The 25269-nt window shown below is 51.9% G+C and overlaps 2 long non-coding RNA genes across 3 annotated transcripts in view; one reads left to right on the top strand and one right to left on the bottom strand.

Annotated features, from left to right (window-relative positions):
• LOC109273556 (uncharacterized) overlaps positions 1 to 11642 on the top strand; it is a 17057-nt gene extending 5415 nt beyond the window's left edge. Inside the window, exons 2-4 of one of the 2 annotated variants that reach the window (XR_008416836.1) lie at positions 7267 to 7362; positions 7449 to 7598; positions 11300 to 11642. This is a non-coding gene — a long non-coding RNA (uncharacterized LOC109273556). Of the gene's footprint in view, positions 1 to 7266; positions 7363 to 7448; positions 8454 to 11299 lie in introns of those variants that run through there. The other variant, XR_008416835.1, reaches the window with a different exon arrangement.
• LOC109273557 (uncharacterized) lies at positions 8193 to 25269 on the bottom strand. The gene is made up of 4 exons (XR_008416838.1): positions 25176 to 25269; positions 9862 to 9991; positions 8956 to 9749; positions 8193 to 8304 (listed from the first exon to the last, which is right to left on the bottom strand). It is a non-coding gene; the product is annotated as an uncharacterized LOC109273557 (long non-coding RNA).

Here is a 25269-nt window from a genome sequence, read left to right as displayed (position 1 = left end):
GAGAAAGCGTCGCAAGAGACGAAGATTGAAAGAAAGAAAACGCCAACCGCCCACGGATGCGTGTTTTCACAGTTCCATCCGCTGCAAGGGTGACTGTGTCTTCAGACCTGCCTTTTGCATGAGTCCCCCCTCCGTGTGGATTGTTGACGGGAGGCCCAGCATCCCTGAAATTGATCGCAGCCTCGTAGACCTCTTAAGGTAGGGACTTGTCCCCCTGGTTTCGCCCTGTGTGATCAGCACCAGCTCAAAGCACATTTGTCACTTGGTTGGAATTCAGTTGCTGGGAATTTCTAACCACTTTTCTCAAATGTGCAGAGATGCAAAGGCCTATGTGAAATAGTGTTTCAAAAAAATTTTTTTTTAATGTTTATTTTTGAGAGAGAGAGACACAGACAGAGTATGAGCAGAGGAGGGGCAGAGAGAGAGAGGGAGACAGAGAATCCGAAGCAGGCTCCAAGCTCTGAACTGTCAGCACAGAGCCTGACGTGGGGCTCGAACCCACGAACCGTGAGATCATGACCTGAGCCAGAGTCGGCCACCCAACCGACTGAGCCACCCAGGTGCCCCCATGAGTAATGTTTTAAAGTGGAAAGTGGGAACGGCCTTTTATATGCCGACCTTGAAAATCTAATTTTGAGGTGATAGTGAATAATATCTTGGTATTAATTTTAAGGGTTTTTTTTTCCAGAATAGTGTATAGTTGCACCTTAAAACCGTGTACATGAATGATTAATCTGTAGCGTTATTCCAGGGAATTTATAATAACAAATGCTAAACACGTACTTCAAAAAATGGTAGGTTGCAGCAAAAGACCAGACAGAAAAAACTAGCATGGCCTAATTGTTTATACATCTCTCACGTCTGATAAAGTTGATGTTTCAGATGAGTGAGGGTATATTAATTCACTCAATAGTTGGTTAAATGTTTGCAAAGAGATAAAGTTCAATTCTGATGGGTAAAAAAGAAATCAAGGATTTTTTTTAAAGTTTATTTATTTATTTATTCTGAGAGAGAGAGAGAGAGAGAGAGAGAGAGAGTGAGTGGGGGAGGGGCAGAGAGAGAGGGAGACAGAATCCCAAGCAGGCTCCACACTGTCAGCACAGAGTCCTATGCGGGGCTTGATCTCATGAACCCGTGAGATCATGACCTGAGCCAAAATCAAGAGTCAGATGCTTGTCCGACGGAGCCCCGATGTATAGAATTCTTAAATCACTATCTTGTACACTTGAAAGTAATAGCATACTGTATGTTAACTATATTGGAATTATTTTTTAAATTTTATTTATTTGTATTATTTATTTTTGAGAGAGAGAGAGAGAGAGAGAGCGCGCGCATGAGTGGGGGAGGGGCAGAGAGTGAAGGAGACACAGAATCCGAAGCAGGCTCCAGGCTCCGAGCTGTCAGCACCGAACCCGACACGGGGCTCGAACTCACGGACCGCGAGATCATGACCTGAGCCGAAGTCAGACGCTCAACCAACTATTTTTAACGTTCTTTAATTGATCCAAAAGTTTTTTTAAAGGATTAAAGAGCCCTAGTACTCTGTTGGACATAATGTGGAAAAGTAAGACCTGGTCCACAACCTCCTGGTGGGACTGCTCACGCGTATCCCTTTCTAGAAGGAAACTCGACTATGTGTATCAGGAGACTTGAAAGCACGCCCCCTCTGTAGCCAAGTAATCCCGGTTGGATCGTAGCCTAAGGAAATAACTTGCTTTGCATGTGGATTTTAAATACTAGGATGTTTATGATGCATAGTTTATTATAGCAAAGGGAAAAAATTGATAACATCGAAGCCTGAAGTCAGGGATAGTGTCTTAGACAATAGACCGACACGTGAGACCAGAATCGAAGCACATTTCATATAGTGGGAAAATATCTATAGTGGTTGAATGAAACCAGTCCAAAATAGGTGCTGCAACACCAAAAAACAGTCCCGGGCCAGCGAGATTCTGGAGACTTTGATTTGGTTGGTCCTTCATTTCTGGAGTCTGGGTATACTCATTATAGGTTCTGGACATGTACTATTTTTATAATCACGAGGGACTCAGAACGGTTATTTTAAGCCAAACGGGGGGTGGGGGGGGGGAAGGAGAGGAAAGCAAGTACCTTAGAGTAATGAACATGTTTCAAAACCGAACGTCCCAAAGATGAAGTCAGACTCCACTCACGTGGGAAGAAAATAATGTTATGGCAGCTGAGACCAGCAAGGCTCTGCTGAGACCTACTATGTGCCAGGAATGTGGTGTTCCTGCAGGAAACAGAAGACCGGCCAGATCCCGGAGGACCTGTTTTTCCTCTCTCTCCTTCGGAGTCTCTATTATCTGATGGTAGGCACGTTCTCAGGCTGGTTCCTGCCCAGCCCAGGAATGTGCTTTCTCTTCTGTGCTGTTTCTTGCAGCGGCTCCCTCTCTGCCTCTCCCCCTGTCCTCTGACTCCCTGTCCTGGCGATGGGGGTGGTGCTCCGGGATGGGGGGGGGGGACAGCACTCAGGACTGTGAGCCTGTGCGCAGCTCTCCTTTGCCTCCTGTCCTCCTGCTTCTCCGCTGAACTGCTCGTAAACGCTGTCATCCCCTGGACCCTGTCATCCCGTGGCAGTCTGTCGTTCCTGGAGGGTGCGGCCCCCTTCCCAACATGCAAGTTCCTCTTCCTCCCCGCCCTTTCCTTCCCTCCCTCTGAACCCCTTCCACACTCCCTTGTGTCGCACTCCTGCCTTGATCAGACAGCCCAGAATGCCCGTCCTGACCTTGGCCCAACGGACGGCAAATCCCGTCACCTTCGTATGCACCCCCCACCTCACTTGCTGTCCCTGTGCTGTGCCCACTTTGCTGTGTCCCTTCCCTGGTTAGGTCAGGTATTTAACCAACTGTGACTGAGCACTCATTCAAATCAGTACAGAGCTGGGGTATCCAGACCTCGTCGTTGTTTAATAACTGCTTTTCTATCCTTACACGTGATGAGATGGGAGGCAGCTTGATTCAGTGGCGTCGCCCAGGAGGGGGATAGACCCGGACGAGAGCTCAAAGGTTACGAATGCAGATGCTGGAACAGCACATGCCTGAATTCCAGCCCCTGGAAACCACTCGCGGCAGCCTCCCCCACTCCCGGGCTTTGTGAGTGAAACGTCTCGTGGCTCGACGTCCTTCGTGTGGGTGTCGGTCAAAAAGACCCTGGTTTCCACGTCGCCAAAGTGGGGAGCCCAGATGCGGAGGGAGCCACTCGCCGGCCCCGTGCGGGTGACCCGTGCCTCCTTCCGCACGTCACAATCTGCCCCTGCTTCATTTACTACACCAGCTGCCAGCTCCTGCGGGCCGGCACAGAGATGCGTTCTGCCCCTCTGCCCTCTTGAATTTGGGTTTGCCTGCGATTGCTCTGAGTAGCAGAGCTTGGGAAGCGGGATTCCGTGAGGCTTCCAAGGCTAGGTTTGTGGTAGGGCCCCTCCCTGAGCAAAGAAAGCACCAAAAACCCAAAAAACCTCAAGGCGTATGTGTGCCCGACAACATCCCTCTCGACCTCGTAACATGAGACCGCTTAATCAGCCTGCACGTTTGCGTGTTACCATCTATGGGAGACAACAGAACAGAGCCTACAGAAAAATCTACGCCACGGGACGTTCCGGGCTCAGTTCTTCGGGGACGAACCCAGCTGGGCAGTGTCGGCACGAATAAAGTTGCTTCCTGGAAAGAAAAGCCTCAGCGTCACGACTCCCCATGGGAGAGATCCCCTGCTGCAGATTCTAAGGAGCCTCCCAGCTTCCGTCAGACTCTCTTGATCTGTTTCCCGTGGGGAAGGCCAGCTGCCAGGCTGTGGGGAGGCTCCCGCCACCCAAACGGACGGCCTGCAGACAGACCGACAGGCGACAGACAGATGTCTGGCCAACCCCGGCCCCGCCTACCGTCCCAGGCCAGGTACCAGACATGATGCCTGAGGGAGGGAGCCTTGGGAGGTCCCGGCCTCGGCCACCAGCTGCTTACAGCCTTATGAAGGTGAGAGCCACCAGCTGGGCCCCTCAGCCCACGAGAACAATGGGAGACAGTAACTGGCCTTGGCCACCAAGCCGTGGAGCCATGTGCCACGTAGCGCAGATAACCGGAACGCGACGCTTTATTGTCGTGCCGTGTAAAATCCTCTTTGTTAGGACCCACTGGAAGAAGTCTGCAATTCAAGCTTGACACTGAGAACTCTTGAGTAGCAAATTGTCCCTCTGTCATCCACTCACTTGCAGTGAACAGTGTGAATTTTACGGTCCAGATTCTGTCCTTTTGCATGGGTTGCCAGGAAGCTCAGAGCCAAACGGTGCCTTTTTTTTTTTTTAACGTTTACTTATTGATTTTTGAGAGAGAGAGAGAGAGACAGCACGAACAGGGGAGGGGCAGACAGAGAGGGAGACACAGCCCCAAGCAGGCTCCAGGCTCCGAGCCGTCGGCACAGAACCCGACGCGGGGCTTGACCTCATGAAATGTGAGATCGTGACCTGAGCCGAAGTCGGATGCTCCACCGACTGAGCCCTCCCGGGCGCCCCAAATGCTGCCCTTTTGGAAGAAAGCAAGTAGGAGATCTTTTGCAATGATGGTTGGCTTTTTATTCTATTTTGTCGCCTCTGTTTTTTCCCCTTTATTTTTAACCCCCCACTTTTATGCTGACTTAAAACTTTGATATCCTCCTAAGCTTTCTTAAATCACTTTTGTAAAAAGGTAGGGTGCAGTTCACCTAAGTGAATATAGTGTTTTCTGAGAACTGCACGGGACTTACAAAGGGGTCACAAAGTTGAATGATGCCCGAGCTGGGCTTTGAAGGAACAGGGGGTCATTCTAAGCAAAGGATACCTTTTCCCCCTCCTGAGATAAGTCCCTCCACTAGTACCACTGACCCATCACCTCCGGGAGTATTCTAGAAACTTCTTGTGCCATCTATCAGCTTCAATCTGTATTGCCTCCTGGATTCTTTCCTTTAGCTGGCAAGGATTTCCAAGTTTCCCCACCTCTGAAACAAACAAACAAACAACCCCCCCTCCCCTTGCTGGCTGCCTCCCACTGTCTCAAGCTTCCGTGCTCATTTCTCCCCTCACTGCCAAGCTTTTGGAAAGAGTGGTCTATACTCACTGTCTACACTTCGTCGACATGCAATAACCCCGTAACCCGGTGGTTCCCAGACTTGTCTACCTACTAAGATTATCTGAGTATTGGGGCGCCTGGGTGGCTCAGTTGGTTGGGCGGCCGACTTCGGCTCAGGTCATGATCTCGCGGTCCGTGAGTTTGAGCCCCGCATTGGGCTCTGTGCTGACAGCTCGGAGCCTGGAACATGCTTCGGATTCCGTGTCTCCCTCTCTCTGACCCTCCCCTGTTCGTGCTCTGTCTCTCCCTGTCTCAAAAATAAAATAAAAAAAAAAAACGTTAAAAAAATTAAAAAAAAAAAGATTATGAGTATTTTTTTTAAACTTCCCAAGCCCAGGTCGCACCCCAGATCAATAAGTCACAATGTCCAGTGGCAGGACCCAAGAGCTGGTGTTGGAAACTCCCCAGGAAATTCTGGTCTCAGCGGGAGTCCCTGCCGTCACGTTTTGCAGGCTGCTTCCTCGAGGGCCACCGATGAAATTACTCTCTAATAGCTAAATCGAACGCTACCTTCGTATTCTTTATCCTGCTTTCTTCCCCCAAGCGTTTGGAGTAGGTGTCCACCAGCTAAGCACACGGGCCGAGCATTCGAGGCCCTTCCACGGCGTGACCTCTAACAAAGTCGGAGCCTGGTGCCGTGTCCGTGAATGGGTTCAGTGGGACTTGGGAGACCGCGCGGGGGCAGGACGCGGACCCCGGAAGCGAGGCCCGTTCTCTAACGTGGGATGGGTGGACCCGGCTCTGGACAGCAGGAAAGCCTCCTGGGAGCCCCCCTGGAACGTGCCTGTCGGCCGAGCATCCCGCCCGCTCCTGTTCTGTGCCGGCATCGTGGGGAAGCGCCGGGAGATGCTGTGGGCGCCCACGGCCTGCTCACCCTCCACCCCGGGGGAAGGCAGGCGGTCGGGAAAGGCTTCACGGAGAAGGTGGCTTCCAAACAAGAGGAAGTATCCAGAACGCGTACAGACGGGCAGCATAAGCGGCGGCCCAGGTCGCTGGGCAGAATCGGGGGGGGGGGGGGTGGTAAGGCACGTGCACAGAGCCCCTCTGCGTGCCGGCGGTGGGTCGGAAACTGTCAGGTTGTGGCCCCTGGGGAAGCTGACTCTGAGAGCGTAAGGGTGCAGGAGGCTCTCGGCCCCGCTCCCGTTAAAGGGAAGTAGGAATGGAGGGAAGGAGGTGGACCGCGGGGTGGGCTCGAGGGAGGCCTCACCGCCTGCACGCGCGTCTCTGGCGACCAGAGTGTGAACGGCTTCTCCATGGTCACACGGCCCGTACATCTGGGAGAAGAAATCCGAATCTGATTCGGGTTCCGAAGTCCACGTTCACCCCTGCTCGTGCGTTCTCCGATCTGGACGTGGAGTGATATCACCTCCAAGGACGTCAAAATCGGCTTTCGGTGAAAGCACCCTTAGATGGCCCAATGATTTGTGGCGCCCCAAAGGGGCACAGAACGTGACAAGTATATACTGTTATTTGTGCTACTAAGATTTCCAGCGGGGGTGGAGGGTAATTAGGAAACACTGCCTACAAAGGCTTGGGGAGGGGACAGCAGTGACACCAAGGTTGGAACACACTCTTCAGGGCAGACTTAGTGGGGTTAAGAGGCACAGCATAAAATCAGGTTATACGCACTGGGACTAAATTACGGAGGAATTACAAAATGTCAGGGCCGGCACCTTGAACTTCTCCAGACGGTGGGGAACCATCTGGCATTTTCCATCAGAAGAGTAGCATATGCTTTAGCAAAGTACCAGGAGCGGCAGAGTGAGGGATGGTGGGAGACGACGGGACAAGGGAGGCAGAGCCATAAACCAAGTAGGAGGTGAAGAGAGACCCAGCGGTTGACCCAGCGTCAAATCCATGATGATGTCACCCAGAGATTCTTCTTTTTTTATTTTTTTAATGTTTATTCATTTTTGAGAGAGAGAGACAGAGAGAGACGGAGTGTGAGTGGGGGAGGGGCGGAGAGAGAAGGAGACACGGAATCCGAAGCAGCTCCAGGCTCCGAGCCGTCAGCACAGAGCCCGACGCGGGGCTCGAACCCACGAACCGCGAGATCATGACCTGAGCCGAAATCAGATGCTCAACCGACTGAGCCACCCAGGCGCCCCTAGAGATTCTCAACTAATTAATTCTTCAAAGGCTCTATTTCCAGATCAGGTCACATTCCGAGCATCCGAGTGGACGTGAACTCTGGCGGACGCTGTTCAACTCCCACCTGGGGGTAGAGCGTGGCGTAGACAACCTGATGGTGAGTCGTAGACAAGCCATAGGGCTACGTCTTGTTTTTAGGGAAGGGCGTTTCTTTGATAAGACAGAGACATGGTGTTTTTGCAGGCAGGAGGGGTGCCTGACGGAGGGAGCGGAGAAAGAGGACGGTACAGGATCGAAAGCACAAGGAGAGGACCGGGCTTGACCAAAGACGACATTCCACTGGCAGGCTCAGCTGCAAACGGGAGCAGAAAGGTGAAGGAAGACACGACGAGGGTTAGAAGGCCGATTGGAGGATCCTTCAGCCGGTCGGTGAGCTGTGTGCTGAGACATCATGCGGGGATACCCTTGGGCTGGACGGGTTAACAAGTAAAGCTGAGGCTTGAGACACCGCCTGGGAGTAAGTGACAATGTGTGACCCCATGTTGAGCAGCAGCGAGGGTCTGGCTGAGGCTCCGGAAGGCCATTCCTTGAAAAGAACTTTGCTGAGTGAGGACATTGACAAAACCAGCCTGCCCCGCTTGGTCAAACGCTGAACTGGACGAGGAAATCTCAGGACAGGTCATTCATCTTTGAAACTACTCGTCTCATTAAAGAAAACAACACCTAAGCACCACATTCAGCGATTCAACCAATCTAACATTTGGTGGGTTTTATATTTAGGGCCAAAAACCCATTTCTAACAAATCCAGCCCCGCATTCAAATCATTTCCAGATCTGCAGACTTGGGGGTGAGGCTTTACGAGTTACAGCGAAACCAAGAGACCTTGGAGGCCGGAGTGGGGTGGCTGTGTTCTCCAAGCCGATGTGGAATGACAGAGAGGTATCCCTTCCGATGGCTGGGCAAAGAAAGTCATCTCAGCAGGTGGCTGCACCCCTGGAACTGGATGTGCCCGGGAGAGCTCGGGGCCGCTGCAAATCAGACCGGTCATAGTGTCCATCCGTAAACAGATTCTGTCAGAATCTCTGCCGTGGGGTCCACCTGCGTGGGAGGGAGAATCAGCAGGGAGCAGACGGCGGGGGGGATCCTACGTTCGTATTTCAGATTCAGACAACCCTCCCTTCCCTGCCCCAAGCTTCGCCGTCCAACGTGGAGATGAGCAAAGGCCAGAACAGACTAGAGAGCTCGCAGACCCGGAGAGGAAGGGGTTGGGGGTGAGGAGGGGGGGAGCAAGGATTCCAGAGCTAGCCCAGTGTAAACGACAGCGAGGCCCCGTGACGGCTCTTGGCTCTGTGTCCTGGTGGTTGTCAAGACCCTGGGCTCCAGATGTTCCATTGGTCTGGGTAGGCAAGTCCGGTCCTCAGGTCTTTGAACTAAAGACACACGTTTTTGCCTTTAGTGCCTTGGTGTGTCGTCGACTTGCACAACCTTACCCCACGGGCCTTTGCTTTGGTTTGAATGTTTAACTGCCACTAACCAGGGGCGCCTGGGGGGCTCGGCCGGTCGAGCATCCGACTTTGGCTCAGGTTATGATCTCACGGTTCATGAGTTCGAGCCCCGCGTCGGGCTCTGTGCTGACGGCTCGGAGCCTGGAGCCCGGTTCGGATTCTGTGTCTCCCTCTCTCTCTGCCCCTCCCCCGCTCTCTCTCTCTCAAAAATAAACAAACATTAAAAAAAATAACTGCCACCCACCTGCCCAAGTGCCCCGAGACTGTAACTGCCGGGGGCTGTCCTCGGACACTGCTGCGTGCTCTGTTCTACCACCTGGAAGATGCAGAGAACAGGAACATCTGGTACCCCAAGTATGTGGAAAGATTTAGATGAAGGCAACCCACATGCAATATGATTAAAGAGCACTGTGAGAATGTCAAATGCTATAAATACGGATAATATAATGATAACTGAGAAGCGGTTGGCTAATTGAAGCCAGTCCCCAGAGCTATCCTGTAATTATGGTATGCTTGTGTCAGATAAGCCCTGAAGCATGGCAAGGACCCCTGACGCAAACAGGCAGGTCACATAGTTTGCATCTCACTAATTTCTGAGATACCCAGGCAACCGCAAGAGGCATTCTTAAGAGTTTTGGTAAGTCAAGAGAATTTCTTGACCTCAGCACTGTTTGTCTGCCTGACTTTATGGTGCGTGACCTCAGCCACCGACTGGCAGTTCTAAGAGAGACCTGGGGGGTGGGGGGTGGGGTGGGGATGCCTGGGTGGTCGGGTAGGTTAAGCGTCTGACTTCAGCTCAGGTCACGATCTCATGGTTCATGGGTTCGAGCCCCACGTCGGACTCTGTGCTGACAGCTGGGAGCCCGGAGCCTGCTTCCCATTCTGTGTCTCCCCCTCTCTCTGCCCCTTCCCCGCTCATGCTCTCTCTCTGTCTCTCTCTCTCAAAAATAAGTAAACACTTTTTAAAAATTTTAAGAGAGACTGGGTCTTTTAGAAATCCATCCGAGTGTGAAATGCCAGGACAAGGTTTTCCTCAGCCTGAATAGATGAGAACGAAAAAAAAAAAAAATCAGGGGTGAGGGATATACACTTTCAAGGTCAACAATCCCTAAGTCAAGAACTAGGACTTTAGTGTTCACAGTAACATTACCTTTTGTTGAAGTGTTGGTACGTATCCCCAACTCCCCGGCCAGATTTCGATGTTTGCTATGCCCCCCAATAAGGCAGTCGTGCTCTTAATACGACGACTAAAACCACCAGGGCGCCAAACGCTTGTCGATCTGTTTATTGGAGAGACGTTGTTGAGGCGGGAGTCTGGACGGGATTGGTGTTGAATCCCGGGCACTTCAACTGCTTAAACACGCCCTACTTTCTACGCCCTCCCCACTAGTCTGTAGGCTCTGTGAGGGCAGAAAGCATATTTGTCTCTGTTGTCATCACATCCCCGGGGCCCAGTGCCATGGCCCTCAATCCGTGACTGTGCTCTGTGCACCTGGAGGCCTGTTCCAGTTTCCCTTCTAACTGGTCATTTAAAAATAGTTTGATGGGGCGCCAGTCAGTTCTCCCTCTCTCTGCCCCTCCCCCCCCATTTCTCGAGTGAGAGAGAGAGAGAGAGAGAGAGAGAGCATGAAAGGGGGAGGGGCAGAGAGAGAGGGAGAGACAGAATCCGAAGCAGGCTCCAGGCTCCGAGCTGTCAGCCCCAGAGCCCGACACGGGGCTCGAACCCACGAACCGCGAGATCATGACCTGAGTTGAAGTTGGACGCTTAATTGAGCCACCCAGGCACCCCTAAAAAATAATAAAAAATAACTTTAAAAACGTTTGCCCCTTTTACTCCCCGTTGTCCTATCTTGAGTTCTTATCACACCAAGTCACCCGATCCTGGAAGCCTGCATTTACTACCCTCTATCTCGACCTCAAATGCACGTTATCACCAGAGAACTGTGCGTTCTGACGTCGGCAGCCCAGGCTGCATGCGCCGTTTCCAGCCCCTTCCAAATAATTTTCTCTGTGAATCACGAGGCTCCTCCTGTGTGAGTCAAACCTTCCCTCCACAGCAACTGGCTCCACAGGCTTATCTGGGCGTCTGTCTTGCTCTTCTTCTAAATTCAAGCTAAAGCCCTTCTGATCAGGTCACGTGGCCGCCGTGACATAAACATCCACCCCGACCCTCTCCAGGGCGTTCCTTCCCCAGCCAGGTGTCGGGGTGCTGTTTCAGCTGTTTCAACCAGCTGTTGGGCTTGGTTGCAGGGTTATTTGGAGACTCTGATAGTCAGAGTTTCTTCTTTATCGGCTACCGAATCACTCCGGCTCAATTTCCAGCCATTCCTCCCCTTCGAGACGGTCCGTGGAGGAAGGGAGAGTTTCACCCACCCTCCCGCTCAACCCCCACCTCCACCCCCAAGCTGAGAGTAGAGACCCAGGAAGCCCAGTCCCTTCCCTCCCAGCACCTTGATGTTTGCAGAAGGATCACAATCATGGGTGACTAAGAAACCCCGCTTTATTTTGGAAAGTCTAACGAGATAAGGTTTATTTTGTTCTCTTACATCACCTCTATTTTTTTTTCATGTTTATTTATTTATTTGGAGAGAGAGATGGACCGGGTCAGAGAGAGAGAGAGAGAGGAAGAGAGAGAAGAAGAGAGAATCCCAAGCAGGTTCCACGTTGTCAGTGCAGAGCCCGACCCGGGGCTCGAACTCATGAACCGTGACATCATGAGCTGAGCCGAAATCCAGAGTCAGACGCTTAACTGACTGAGCCACCCAGGTGCCCCTTTTATGTATTCTTTATTAAAGGAATCACTCATCCATCAGATTTTGAGGCACATAGCATCTGGAAAACTGTGAAAAATGCCTTTCCCTTTGCTCTGTCAAACGAGGAAAGAGGATAGAGTTTTTTAAAAAATGGATCAATAAATTCTGAGAACGTAGAGTGGAAAGTGTGAACAAATTTGCGCCAGACGCACGGTCCGCGAGGAACAAGGGGGCTAAGAGGGGGGGAAGAAGACATTACGGTTGGGTGGATTTCAAGGAAGTGGCTCTTTTTGGCCACCCTTCGCCTTACCAGCCAGTCCCCAGCCTCGGAGACACGCAAACACCTGTCTCCTCGGCTTTTCATCGCGGGCCGCCAAGCATCAGCACGAAAACCTGTGCCGCGTTAGCAACATCAAGTGTCCCCTCAGTGCCACTCACGAGTCCTGGTACTCACTCCTTGTTGACCTCCTGAGGTTCCCAGTCCAACCACACCTGGGTATGGCGTGAACTCCAGAGCCACAGGTCCAGAGAGACAGAGACAGGCTGACCCGTGCGCAGAGGCTTAGTGACTCACACCCTGCCTTCCGAGGGATTCTTGAAGGAACGTGTGACGTTTGCGTCATGATCTCACGGTTTGTGAGTTCGAGCCCCACGTGGGGCTCTGTGCTGACAGCTTGGAGCCTGGAGCCTGCTTGGGATTCCATGTTTCCCTCTCTCCCTTCCCCTCCCCCACTAGCACTCTCTCTCTCTCTCAAAAGTAAACATCAAAAAGATAAATAAATGGCCTTAATGCCTTATGGTTGTCACGGGATCACAAAGCACAGAACAAAGTCGTTAGATGGGTGCTGTAGACGGCTGTGAGCTGTTGTGTGAGCCAGTGTGGGCTCTGGAGCAAGGGACGCTGGGAGAATTCTGAATCGGGGCCGTGGAGCAGGGAAGAAGGAGGACGAGACGGAGTAGATAATGTTCCAGAGGTAGACTCGATAACGCTGAGAGAGGGGTGTGGGGGGGAGCAGGGTCAGTTGAACACGACTCAGAAATGCTGGCGGGGCACCCAGCGGCGGGGGCGGGGGGAGTAGACCGGATAGACTGGAGGAGGTGGTCGAGTTAGATTCTGAGCACCCGAGGCGCAGGTGCACGGGGGACATCCCGCCGGGGCAGCGGTGACCCTCAGACGGGCGGCACCGAGCCCGGGAGAGAGACGCAGGTGATGCAAGGTCAGAGGTCAGCATGGAGTGGGGCGCCTCTGCCCAGGATCCCTCCCTCCCTCTTCCCTGGAGACACAACCCCCTGTTGTCTGGGGAGCAGCTCTGCCTTCCGGCCCCGCGGTCCCGGACACGAGGGTCTCCCCGGAGCCTCACGCCCATACACGCCCTGGTCGCTGTTGCCTGACCCGGAGTTGGATCGGGACAAAGGACCGTGACTTCTTCTTGGGGATTTTTTTCATTTCATTTCCAAGTGCACCTGCTTCTCCTCCTCGCATATTATTGTGGCTTGAGGACCAGCCCTCTGGGGTTTCACTCGCTGGTGCTGGACGGTGCGGGATGCACATACAAGACAGGCACTTTTGTGGTCCTGTTTCTCTGTCGTGTCGAGGAAGCCAGTTGAGCATAAAAGACGATGGAAGTGACGTAGGGAAAATCAGAGAGGACAGCCGGCCGTTTGGGCGTCCGTGGTTCCTGATGTTCCAGAGGCTTCTCCGCTCGTGGTGGATCCACGAGCCGAACACCTCTCCTCCCGCCTCAACCAGGACAAGTGGGATCTCAGTCCCTGCCAACAAGCGTCCTGACAAAGACACCCCAGCGAGTATTTCCTGTGAAAGCAGCTTCCCCCGCCCGTGAACGTCCAGATCCTCCTGTGCCTCCTTCCCGAGAAGCTTCCGTAACCCCGAGCGGGAGGTGACCTCCCCCGCCTCCGAGGCCCTGTACCCAAGCACCTTCTCGTCCTGACTCATCACCTGTCCTTCTGCAGCCGTTCCGATGTGTGTGTTAGCTCCCTGCCCCAAACTGCGAGCCCCCGGAAACAGTTGTCAAACCTCAGCAGGTCCGGCTAACGTCTGAGACGATGCACTCCCAACCTCCCGATGCCCGTGCTGCAAGGCCACGCTTGGAGTATCGAGGATGCGAACCAGTGGTCTCCACACGTGGCCACCCGCTGAAACCACAGGGAGCTTTAACGACTACTGATACCCGCGTCCCGCCTCCAGATGCTGCGATGTAATGTGCCCGGGGTGGGGGGGGTGGCAGGACTTTGGAAATTCTGAAAGATCCTGAAGGGCTTTGGATGTGCAGACAGGTTTGGAACCGTGGCTCTGTGCAAGACAGAATTAGATTCAAAACAGCTGGACGTGAGTCCCATCTCCGCTAGTTTCTGGTGACTGGGTAAGGCATGGGGGAAAATGTGGAACCTCTAGAGTTTAGTACGATTACGAGGAATTCCTGGGGTGTGTCTGGATCAGAGCTTTCCAACGTGGCCGCTCACTGCGGGGGACTGTTGACACCTGCCACGCGGCTAGTGCCACATGCTGAAAATATTTCAGATATTTTGGATTAAACAAAGTATATTATTAAGATTAATTTCGGGGCACCTGGGTGTGTCAGTCGGTTGGGCGTCCAACTTCGGCTCAGGTCACGATCTCACGGTTCGTGAGTTCGAGCCCCGCGTCGGGCTCCGTGCGGACAGCTCGGAGCCTGGAACCTGCTTCGGATTCTGTGTCTCCCTCTCTCTCTCTCTCTCTCTGCCCCTTCCCTGCTCATGCTCTGTCTCTGTCTCTCGAAAGTAAATAAACATTAAAAACAATTTTTTTTAAAGATCAATTTCACCTGTTCCTGCTGTCCTTTTGTAAGGTGGCTGCTAGAAAGTTTACACTAACATATTGTATTTCTATTGGAGAATACTGGCCTGGACGCTTAAAAGCAATGGTGGGTAGGGGGTGCCTGGGTGGCTCAGTCGGTTGAGCGTCCGACTTCGGCTCAGGTCACGATCTCGCGGTCCGTGGGTTCGAGCCCCCCATCGGGCTCTGTGCTGACAGCTCAGAGTCTGGAGCCTGTTTCAGATTCTGTGTCTCCCTCTCTCTCTGACCCTCCCCTGTTCATGCTCTCTCTCTCTCTCTCTCTCTCTCAAAAGTAAATAAACGTTAAAAAAAAATAAAAAATAAAGCAATGGTGGGTAAAACGTTAACCTGACATTCCTGAGGACTTCTAAAGTCCTCCGTGCAAGCAAATAAATATTTAAAAGATATCTTGGAAGGAATGAGCGCATCTGTGTCCTGGCAATCAGGAAACGGAAGCATATTTAGTTTCAAGGTGCTGCCTACATGAAATCAGATTCCCGGGGACAGAGCTCAAAAGGTAAATTGTATCCTCAAAGGGGGAAAGAGACGGGCTGGTGCTAACACAGACCTGGTCACAAAAGCGTAGTAATCGCGAGGGGAACATGGCGGACACGACCTGGCGTCTCTGCTCCCCCCCTTCCTTGTCCACGTGCCTTCTGGGCCTTTCCGTGGTCGTATGAGAGAGCCTGAGTTCAGCTGCCAGAACGGAACAGGCTTCCTGGCCAGAGCCTGGAGCACACAGGATTGTGCCCTGGGTTCCGGACTGTGATACAAACAGCCCTGCCACTAGGGCCACGTGATCTGGCAAATTCCACGGTGCCCGGGGACTTCCTGGCATGGTGCCCGAGGACTTCATGGAAGTAGGGAGTTCGTGTGAGGTCAAGTCCGGCACCGCCCCCCGCGTTCCAGAAGCGGGCCCGGCTCCCGCTGGAAAGGCAGGTCCTGGCGTGCCGCGGGCTCCCGGGTGAGAGTGTGTGTCACGCGTGAGTCACGGAAGGATCAAAACTGCCATTAGGATCTGGGTGCTGGCGACGCCCCCAGCCGTGAGGTGGTGTGGGCACGACAGTGGCCCGCGACCGAAACCGTGCCTTTGCCGGGCCTGGACGGTCTGGAGGCACAAGTAAGTTCCACAAGGGGACACGTACGAAGTCCCCCCACCTGTGCGGCAACTCCCGGCCGTGGCCTCCTGGGGAGGAAGGAGGGTTGCCCGGATGCAATCAGCCGGCTCCGCGTATCCTCTCGGCCCCAAACCAGCTGCTGCCAGGACAGCGCCGCTCAGCGGCAAAGGAGCCGACAGAGCCTCTGGAAGGGCCGGGATCCTCTGAACGTGTCACCCGGAGGCCGTGTGCTCCCGTGCAGAAACACCCAGGTCGTGGGGAGCTAGACGCCAGGAGTGGGCACGGCCGGGGTGGGCGCCTGGCCGGCCAAGCAGGACGGTGGGAGCAAGGGCCAAGGCGAGTGAAGGTAGTTGAAGAGCCGATGGGAATGGCGGCAGGTGAATAAATAAATACGGGATATTGGACGTGTAAAGGGGGTGGGGTGGGGCGGGCGCCTGGGCGGCTCAGTGGCTTGAGCGTCCGACTTCGGCTCAGGTCGTGATCTCCCTACGGCGTGGAACCCGACGCGGGGTTCGATCCCGTGAACCGTGAGATCGTGACCTGAGCCCCAACTGAGTCAGAAACTCAACTGGCTGAGCCACCCAGGCGCCCCAGGCGTCTGACCCTTGATTTCTCGATACGTATTTGTTATCATACGTAAACACAGGCAGCAGGAGGGCACTATGGGGTCAACGGTCGCTGATTCGGCGACACGTACCGTTCAGCCCGCGCACATGCACACGCGCATCTACCCACACAACTGGTGACATTTCTGTCAGGACAGGATCCTGTTCACACCATTCTGTGAGCCATCATCGTTTAGTTAAGCAATCCACCCGTTTGGACACGCGCACATTGAGTCGACAGCTAATTGCAAGCATTCTGCGCTTCGTTTCCATGCTACGCTTTCCGGCTGAACCGATTGTTTTATTCCGCCTTTCTTTGAACAGTTTTTCTGCTGATTTTGGCCATTTGCATTTCTTTTAAACTTAAGCATCCTGTTCATCCCTTCTGCTCATATTTCTGTTAGGAACGATCAAAATTCATCTATGTACTCGTACAAGTCAGAGATTACTACAACGCTTGTGGTGAACAAGCAGTGTCCTTTTTGAACCGTTGCCTACGATTTTCTTTCTTCCTTTCTCCCCTTCCTTCCTTCCTTTCTTCCCTTCTTTCTTTCTCCCTTCCTTTTTTCTTCCTTCTTTTCTTTCTTCCTTCCTTCCTTCTTTTCTTCCTTTTCTTTCTTCCTTCCTTCCTTCTTTTCTTCCTTTTCTTTCTTCCTTCCTTCCTTCCTTTCTTCCTTTCCTTTCTTCCTTCCTTTCTTCCTTCCTTTCTTTCTTCCTTTCTTTTTTCTTCCTTCCTTTCTTTTTTCTTCCTTCCTTTCTTCCTTCCTTTCTTCCTTTCTTTCTTTCTTTCTTTCTTCTTTCTTTCCTTCCTTCCTTTCTTTCTTTTTTCTTCCTTTCTTCCTTTCTTTCCTTTTTTCTTCCTTTCTTTCTTTTTCTTTCTTTCTTTCTTCCTTTCTTTCTTTCTTTTTTCTTCCTTTCTTCCTTCCTTTCTTCCTTCCTTTCTTCCTTTCTTTCTTCCTTTCTTTTTTCTTCCTTCCTTTCTTTCTTCCTTTCTTCCTTCCTTCTTTCTTTCCTTTCTTCCTTCTTTCCTTCTTTCCTTTCTCTCTTCCTTTCTTTCTTTTTTCTTCCTTTCTTCCTCTTTCTTCCTTTCTTCCTTTCTTTTTTCTTCCTTCCTTCCTTCCTTTCTTTCTTCCTTCCTTCCTTTCTTCCTTTCTTTCTTCCTTCCTTTCTTCCTTTTTCTTCCTTCCTTTCTTCCTTTCTTTCTTCCTTTCTTCCTTTCTTTCTTCCTTCTTTCCTTTCTTCCTTCCTTTCTTTTTTTCTTCCTTCCTTTCTTTCTTTATTCCTTTCTTTTTCCTTCCTTCCTTTCTTCCTTCCTTCCTTTCTTCCTTCCTTCTTCCTTTCTTTCTTTCTTCCTTCCTTCTTTCCTTTCTTTCTTCCTTCCTTTCTTTTTTCTTCCTTTCTTCCTTTCTTTCATTTTTTCTTCCTTCCTTTCTTTTTATTTCTTCCTTTCTTTATTTTTTCTTCCTTTCTTCCTTTCTTTCTTTTTTTCTTCCTTCCTTCCTTTCTTTTTTCTTCCTTTCTTCCTTCCTTTCTTCCTTTCTTTCTTCCTTTCTTTTTTCTTCCTTCCTTTATTCCTTCCTTTCTTTCTTCCTTTCTTCCTTCCTTCTTTCTTTCCTTTCTTCCTTCCTTCCTTCTTTCCTTTCTCTCTTCCTTTCTTTCTTTTTTCTTCCTTTCTTCCTCTTTCTTCCTTTCTTCCTTTCTTTTTTCTTCCTTCCTTCCTTCCTTTCTTTCTTCCTTCCTTCCTTTCTTCCTTTCTTTCTTCCTTCCTTTCTTCCTTTTTCTTCCTTCCTTTCTTCCTTCCTTCCTTTCTTTCTTCCTTCTTTCCTTTCTTCCTTTCTTTCTTTTTTTCTTCCTTCCTTTCTTTCTTTATTCCTTTCTTTTTCCTTCCTTCCTTTCTTCCTTCCTTCCTTTCTTCCTTCCTTCTTCCTTTCTTTCTTTCTTCCTTCCTTCTTTCCTTTCTTTCTTCCTTCCTTTCTTTTTTCTTCCTTTCTTCCTTTCTTTCATTTTTTCTTCCTTCCTTTCTTTTTATTTCTTCTTCCTTTCTTTATTTTTTCTTCCTTTCTTCCTTTCTTTCTTTTTTTCTTCCTTCCTTTCTTTCTTCCTTTCTTCCTTTCTTTCTTCCTTCCTTTTTTCTTTCTTCTTTTCTTTTTCTTTTCTTTCTTTCTTCCTTCCTTTCTTTGTTCCTTCCTTCCTTCCTTCCCTCCTTCCTTCCTTTCTTTTTTTGTCCTTGTGCTCTTGAGTTGGTTGTCAAATTTGCCTTTCAGACCCTTAGCTCTCTTCTGTTTCAGAGGGTAGAGAAGAAGTTCAATCCTTACACCCTCTGTGTGTTAATTGAATGCTGGAACCTTACCCTCTGCAAATTTAAATCTGGAAGTAACATCTAAGTGCACAGTTTCTACCTTAATTTGTGAAGTCCAGTAAGCATTCAACGGGAACGTTTCTCCAGCTTTGTTTTGTCTTTTCAGATCTTCCTACGTTCCCGATGCCAGAGTCCAGTATCCTGATAGCCCGCAACATGAAAACCACTCTCGTCACGCGTACTTCCTCCCTGAGCCCGGCTTGCCGTCGCTCTGGGATAACCGAGCATCCCGGGATGTGATTCACCCTCCAGTCTCTCTCTCCCTTCTGTGGGCTCCGCACGGAGGTGGGCAGCAGGGAACATCGGAGGGTTGAGCTGGGGCTCACAAATTATCTCCAGACCATGGCGCACGCGGAGAGCAGTCTTGCCTCGCAGGCCGGGGCCTGGGGCTGCCCGGGCTGCTGGGCTGTGGGTCAGCGCACCTGTGAGAACAGAGCCTCAGATAAGGAGTGAAAAAAATCTGCAAAAAAACCCCAACATGTTCCCGTCACATCTTGGGCCGAACCCTGCCCTGTGCAGGGGTAGGGTGAGACCCCGGGTCGGCAGGGGGCTGCAGAGCTGAGAAAGACCTCGGAGACCGTGCAGACCTGAAGAGGTCGGAAGCAGCCAGAGCAGACACGCTCGGGTAGCCCCTGAGCCCCTGACCGAGACTTCAGAAAGCCCACGCCCTGGCAGCAAGGACCGCACGGTAGCAGGAAGGGCTGCGCCCCAGCAGCTGGGTACAAGTGCAAAGACCCGTCCTCACACAGCCGAAGCCGACGCTCGCGTCTCAGCACGACCAAGGCAGTCCCTCCGCGACCGCGCGGCGTGCAAGACCAAAGCCAGACACTCTCTAGAGGAATCTGAGGATCCGGGGCCCCTGTCATCTGCCCTGTCCAATATTTGCACATGACACAATATTAGACACGCAAAGGAAGCCAGTGCTCAAGAAATGAAACGGTCAGTAGCTGTGGAGTCTGAGACGACCCCGATGTGGGACGTGGTAGGAGACAGGGACTTCTTTTGATTCGTGTTTTTGGGAAAATAGAGGGAAAATGGGTGAAAAGAACGGACATTTTGATAGGAAACTCAAATGCGTATTTAAATTTGTTTCATGTGTATTTATTTATTTTGAGAGAGAGAGAGAGAGAGAGAGAGAGAGAGAGAGAGAATCCCAAGCAGCATCCACATGTCAGCACAGAGCCCGATGCCGGGCTCACTCCCACGAACTGTGAGATCATGACCTGTGCCCAAATCAAGAGTCAGACGCTCAACCAACTGAGCCACCCAGGCACCCCTAAAATATATTTTTAAAGAACATTCTCGGGGGGCCTGGGTGGCTCAGTCAGTGAAGTCTGACCTCGGCTCAAGTCATGAGCTCGCAGTTATGGGTTCGAGCCCCACGTCGGGCTCTGTGCTGACAGCCCGGGGCCTGGAACCTGCTTCGGATTCTGTGTCTCCCTCTCTCTCTGCCCCTCCCCTGCTCATGCTCTGTATCTCTCTCTCTCTCTTTCAAAAATAAAATAAATATTAAACAATTAAAAAAAAGAACATTCTAGAAATATGAAACCTAACATCTGAAGTTAGGTACTTAATAGAATGGCTTACAGGAGAAGGGCACAGCAGGGAACAGAATTAAGTGCAGGTGAAGACAAATCAATAGAAAATACTAGAACCGAAGCACAGAGTGGGGAAAAGGAGCCCAAAAGTTGCTCTTGTCACTGTGTCCTCCAGGACAGTCCCCGCGCCGTAATTACGATCCGCGGTGTCCTTAACAGTTAGAACTTCTGCTTCTTTCGAGGTTGAGGATGTCCCTCCTTCCCCAGCTTTGAACCAGACGGGATTGTTCCCCCGACCCTGTTCTCCTGCTTTTCCCCACACGTCTTGCGCACGGGTCTCTGGCTCTCCAGAGGGCAGAAAACAGACGGGACATCTCCCCGCGGGTGACTCGGGGGTTGGCCTCCTCTTTCCCTGGGCGTGGCAGGGGGGGATGTTTACTCTTGCCCCTTCCGTGGCATTTCAAAGGGTTCCTCGGGGGCGCCCGGGGGGCTCGGTCGGTTGTGCGTCCAACTCTTGGTTTCAGCTCTGGTCCCGATCTCACGGTCTGTGAGTTCGAGCCCCACGTCAGCACAGAGCCTGCTTGGGATTCTCTCGCTCCCTCTCTCTCTCTGCCCCTCTCTCGCTTGCTCTCTCTCTCTCTCTCTCCCTGTCTCTCAAAATAAATAAATTAAAAGAAGTAAAAGGGTCCTTCCCAAACCTTCCACTTCCCATTTCTGGGTTGATGTGTTTTCTCCTGGCTTGTTGCTTGCAGCACCTTCCCGAGCCTCTGAGAACCCTGTGGTCCAGCCCCCTGTTGGACTCACCTTGGCCAGGACCTAAGAAAGTCCTCAGTGGGCTCCCTCCCTCCGGCCGCCAGAAACACGCCCCTGTGTTTTGGTCCCAGGACAACCCGGGCACGCGCTGAGGTCCCAAAGCTCTGTGGCCAGAGCAGCCACGCCAGGGGTTCCCACGTTAGATCTCCCAGGTGCGAATCCAGCACCAGTCCCTTGGTTTCTGGCCTTGAGGAGACACAAGCCTAGCTCTCCACCCGTCCCTCCGGAGACCATTTTCCTGGGTTTGAGGTGAGGGGAGGTTCACCAGACACCCCAGTGTCTCCAGACTTTCTGTAGCCTGGAGACAGGTGGTGGCCTGAGGGTCACAGAATCCTTTCCAGATCCAGGTGGAGGCCTCACGTCTCTCTTCGGCTGTGCAACAAAGGGTTAACTCCGCAGGCTTACGAGGTGCAATCTTGCACATTCCAAAGAAGGGCCCGGCCCTTCTCGGTCTGGCATGACCTGATGTAGGAGTCCCTGGAATGTTCTGCCTGATAACAGTATCTTTGCATACCTGGGACCTTGGACCACACCAGATAGCTTAATGTTGACAACGTGATTTATGAGGAGGGCCTCTGGCCACACCGTATCTCTTGGAGCCCTGGAGGCCCAGGGACTATAGCCTAGGTCAGCCGTGGAGGGGCTCCATGGCCCTGTCACTGACCCCTGCTAAAACCCGGACGGCAGGACTCAGGTGGACTTCCCTGGCCGGGGTGCCTGATGTCACCTGTCACGCCTCATCTCTGAGAGCGTTGAGGGCCTCCTGTACGAGCCCCCCGGAGAGGACGACCGGACACTGATGCCTCATCTCCCGGACGCTGTCCTGTCTTTTGTTGATCCTCCCTCCCCCGTCCTTTTGCCTCCCCACGCCGTAGGGAAAGCCGCTTTTCTGCATTCCGTGCGTCCCTCTGAATCATTGAACCTGAGAACGGTCTTGGAAACCCCGACCCCGGGGCCAAGAGTAAAACTAACATGCTTTCATCACACAGTTGCAGTATTATAACATGCCTTAACCCTCCAGAAAACCACAGAGGTGAATATAGCACCCCTGTGCCCACCGCACAGAATAAACACATTTTGTCATATTTGCTTTACTTCTCTGATTTTCCTTTCTTTTCTTTTCTTTCCTTTCCTTTCCTCTTTCTTTCTTTCTTTCTTTCTTTCTTTCTTTCTTTCTTTCTTTCTTATTAGGAGTAAAGTCTAATAGGGACCGCTGGGTGGTTCAGTCGGTTGAGTGTCTGACTTCCGCTCAGGTCACGATCTCACAGTTCATGGGTTTGAGCCCCGCGTCGGGCTCTGTGCTCACAGCTCGGAGCCTGGAGCCTGCTTCGGATTCTGTGTCTCCCCTCTCTCTCTGACCCTCCGCTGCTCATGCTCATGCTCTGTCTCTGTCTCTCTCTCAAAAATAAACAAACCTTAAAAAAAATTTTTTTTAAAAAGAAAGAAAGAAACCTAATAGATACGACTCCAGTTTCCCCGGTACCCCCATCCCTGCTGGTTCCTACTCTCAGGCTGCTTTATATTCTTCCTTCTCAGGTTTTTATATTTTTTCTCCCGTATGTTTATCTTCCTTTACTGAGTTATATAGCACCCTAGCATGGGGGTCTTTGTATCATCATTTTTTTAATGTTTATTTATTTGTGGGGGGTGGGGCAGGGGGAGATCGTGAGCCAGGGAGGGCCAGACAGAGAGAGAAAGAGAGAGAGAGAGAGAGAGGGAGAATCCCAAGCAGGCTCTGTGCTCTCCGTGGAGAGCCCGATGCGGGGCTCGAACTCGCAAACCATGAGATCATGACCTGAGCCGAAATCAAGAGCCAGCCCTTAACGGACTGAGCCTCCCCGGGGGCCCCTGCATCATTCCAGTTTGGAGCAACAAGTTGGTGAAGTGCACATTCTTAATTCCAACGCAACAAATATGCACTGGGTGCTATTTTACTAGGTGCCATCACCGGTGCTGGGACGCGATGGGGTCAGGCCACCATCCTCATGGACCTTCCAACCCGGCGAAAACAGTGGCAGTGAAGCTTCCTGAATTCTATACGTGTTTTCTGAACGGTCCTTCCTAACACGCATCGTTCCCGCATCTCTGGAGGATTCTTCTACCGAGTCAGGCACGACAGCGGGGCGGGGGGGTTGGGTATTAGGATCAGATCAAGGGTGTAGCGGGGCCGAGTGTTTCCCAAGGCTCCTGGGTGCCCCGCGTGGAGCACAGACCAGTATCCCGGGCTGGCTGAGAGCCCTGAGAGGGTGGGCTTTGCGGCCCCACAGGAGGCCAGGTCTCCCTCCTGGACCCACTCGTGAAGGCTTCCCAAGCCACCGGGTCCCTTCATATGAGATGCAGCGGCCTCGATTAAGGCTTGAGCAGAGCGCATGTCTGTGCGTAGAAGGTGAGGACAGATGAGACCTGCTTCATTGGCCTCTGACTTGTCCTCATGAAATATTCTGGTTTTCTAGTCCTTGGTTTCCTGATCTATAACAGGAGGTGGCCTGAAAAACACCAGGCGACCTTTCAGGGCTCCACCGACCCTCACATTCTAGGCTCCAAAAATTCTCCGGGCCTCAAGACAATGACAGACAACAATAACTAGCAAATGCCATGAGCCTGTACAACCAGTGAAAGGTAAATACATTACCCAGACAGGTGATCGGGTCTCAGAATTAATGCTGTTCCGTGGAATATTAGGGGACATTTGGAATATCGGTTTTGACAACGTAAGGACAAAAAAAAAAAAAAGATGCCAGTACCCGGAATATCCCAGAATGATTCTTTCCATGCTGCTGTAAACAAAATCAGTTCAGTTTTCCACTGTCACTCGGTGACCGCTTACCGAGCACTTCCTAAGTGCCCGGCTACCCGCCGTGGAACAGAAAAGGAGAAAGGGGTCGGGGGGAAAAAGGAGGCACAGACAGAATGGGAAGGAAGCCCGTGTGGGGAAAAGCCTCCCAGGTTGGAAGGATCACAGAAGTCTTCCCGGAGAAGGTGACGTAGCAAATTGATTCCTTGGATATTTGTATTTCATTAATAGGTATTTATTGAGTCATGGTTGTTGGGTTCCTTGCCCTGCACAACATAAAGGCCGTGGGCTACCAGGACGAATAAGACAAAGCCAGAGTCCCCGTCTGTACAGTTCCCGCAAGCACGGGTCGCCACAGTGTGTGACAGAGGTGAACAGAGACTGCCACAGCCAGAGGAGGGACGCGTCACCACCTCAAGGAGGGGCTTGTGAAGGTTTCCGGGAGAAAGGGGCAGGGCCGGTCTTGTGCTTAATCCGCCGAGGCCCAGAGTGAAAGGAAAGGCACTCTCGGCAAAGCCGGCGGCACGTGCAAAGGCCCGGTGGTGGGAGGGAGCCCCACGACCCCAGCCGAGGATAATCAGTCGACATCCCCAAAGCAGCCGCGCGTGATGCAAAGTGACAAAGGGAGCGGTGGGGGTCTGTTTGTGAAGAGCTGAGGGACCCACGAATGCGGACGCTCTGGCGAGGCGAACCTAACGGCAGAGGAGATCGATGGCGTTAAAATAAAACCCAGGTAAGAACGACTCAGAAAGTTACCCACAGAATGTGGCTAGGCACAAAGACCGCAGGCCTCGTGTTTCTCCCGTGACGACCGTCCCTAACGTGTGATTGAAAAACTCGTCTTGGAAAAAAGGAGAGGAAACGGGATTTATCGCCAATTGAACAACCGAATTTTCCATCTTCCCCTAAAGCAGAATTTACTCCTGTCCCGGAAAGCCACAAGCCACAGGGGGGAGAATAAATGAGACATGAATACAAACAGACTTCCCTGAAGGGCAGTCGGCAGACAAGGGTTCTTAGGAGGAGGACCAGTTGATGTCATTATGAAGTCACATAAAATTACTCATCCCTGTTCTGTTATTAACGAAAAAGGGGAAAACCCGGGGACGGGTAAGAAAACTGTAGATTACAAATTATTCCAGGCACCTTCTGCCTGTGCTCCAGCGAGGGAACAGAGGGAATGTTCTGGAAGTTGCTCTTTCTTTCCTGGCCCTTGAGACCCCTCCGGGTTACGGCGTCCTTGGACTGTGCCCTCATCCACGTCCAGAATCACAGCGTGGAACAGCAGCTCGGGGGCTCTGGCTCAGCCACCCTGCGCTCTACCCAGAGTGCAGACCCCCACGCCAGCCTGTGGGGTTTGTTTTTAAGTTTATTTATTTGTTTATTTATTTTGAGGGAGAGAGAGAGTGGGAGAGGGACACAGAGAGAGCGTGTGAGAATCCCAAGCAGGCTCTACACCTCCAGCGCGGAGCCCGACGCGGGGCTCAAACCCACAAACCGCGAGATGGTGACCTGAGCCGAAGTCGGTCGCTCGACCGACTGAGCCCCCCAGGCGCCCCTGCCAGCCTGTGTTCTTAATCCAGTTCAAGTGCCTTGAGTCCTGCCCTGACTGCACGGCCCTCACCTTGGGGGCCGCTCCCGTCCCTCTCACCTGGTCAGCTCAGCAAGGCAGCCTTCCTCTGGCTTCTTCCAGAACTCCCTTCTTTATCACTCTTCCCTGAACTCACTCCAGCTTTTTCATGGCT

Source organism: Panthera pardus, unplaced genomic scaffold, assembly GCF_024362965.1.
Source record: "Panthera pardus isolate Hobbes unplaced genomic scaffold, ASM2436296v1 HiC_scaffold_23, whole genome shotgun sequence".
In the NCBI taxonomy this organism is placed as follows: domain Eukaryota; kingdom Metazoa; phylum Chordata; class Mammalia; order Carnivora; family Felidae; genus Panthera; species Panthera pardus.
Note: the sequence above shows the minus strand (reverse complement) of the source record. Positions and strands in the feature narration are given on the sequence as shown.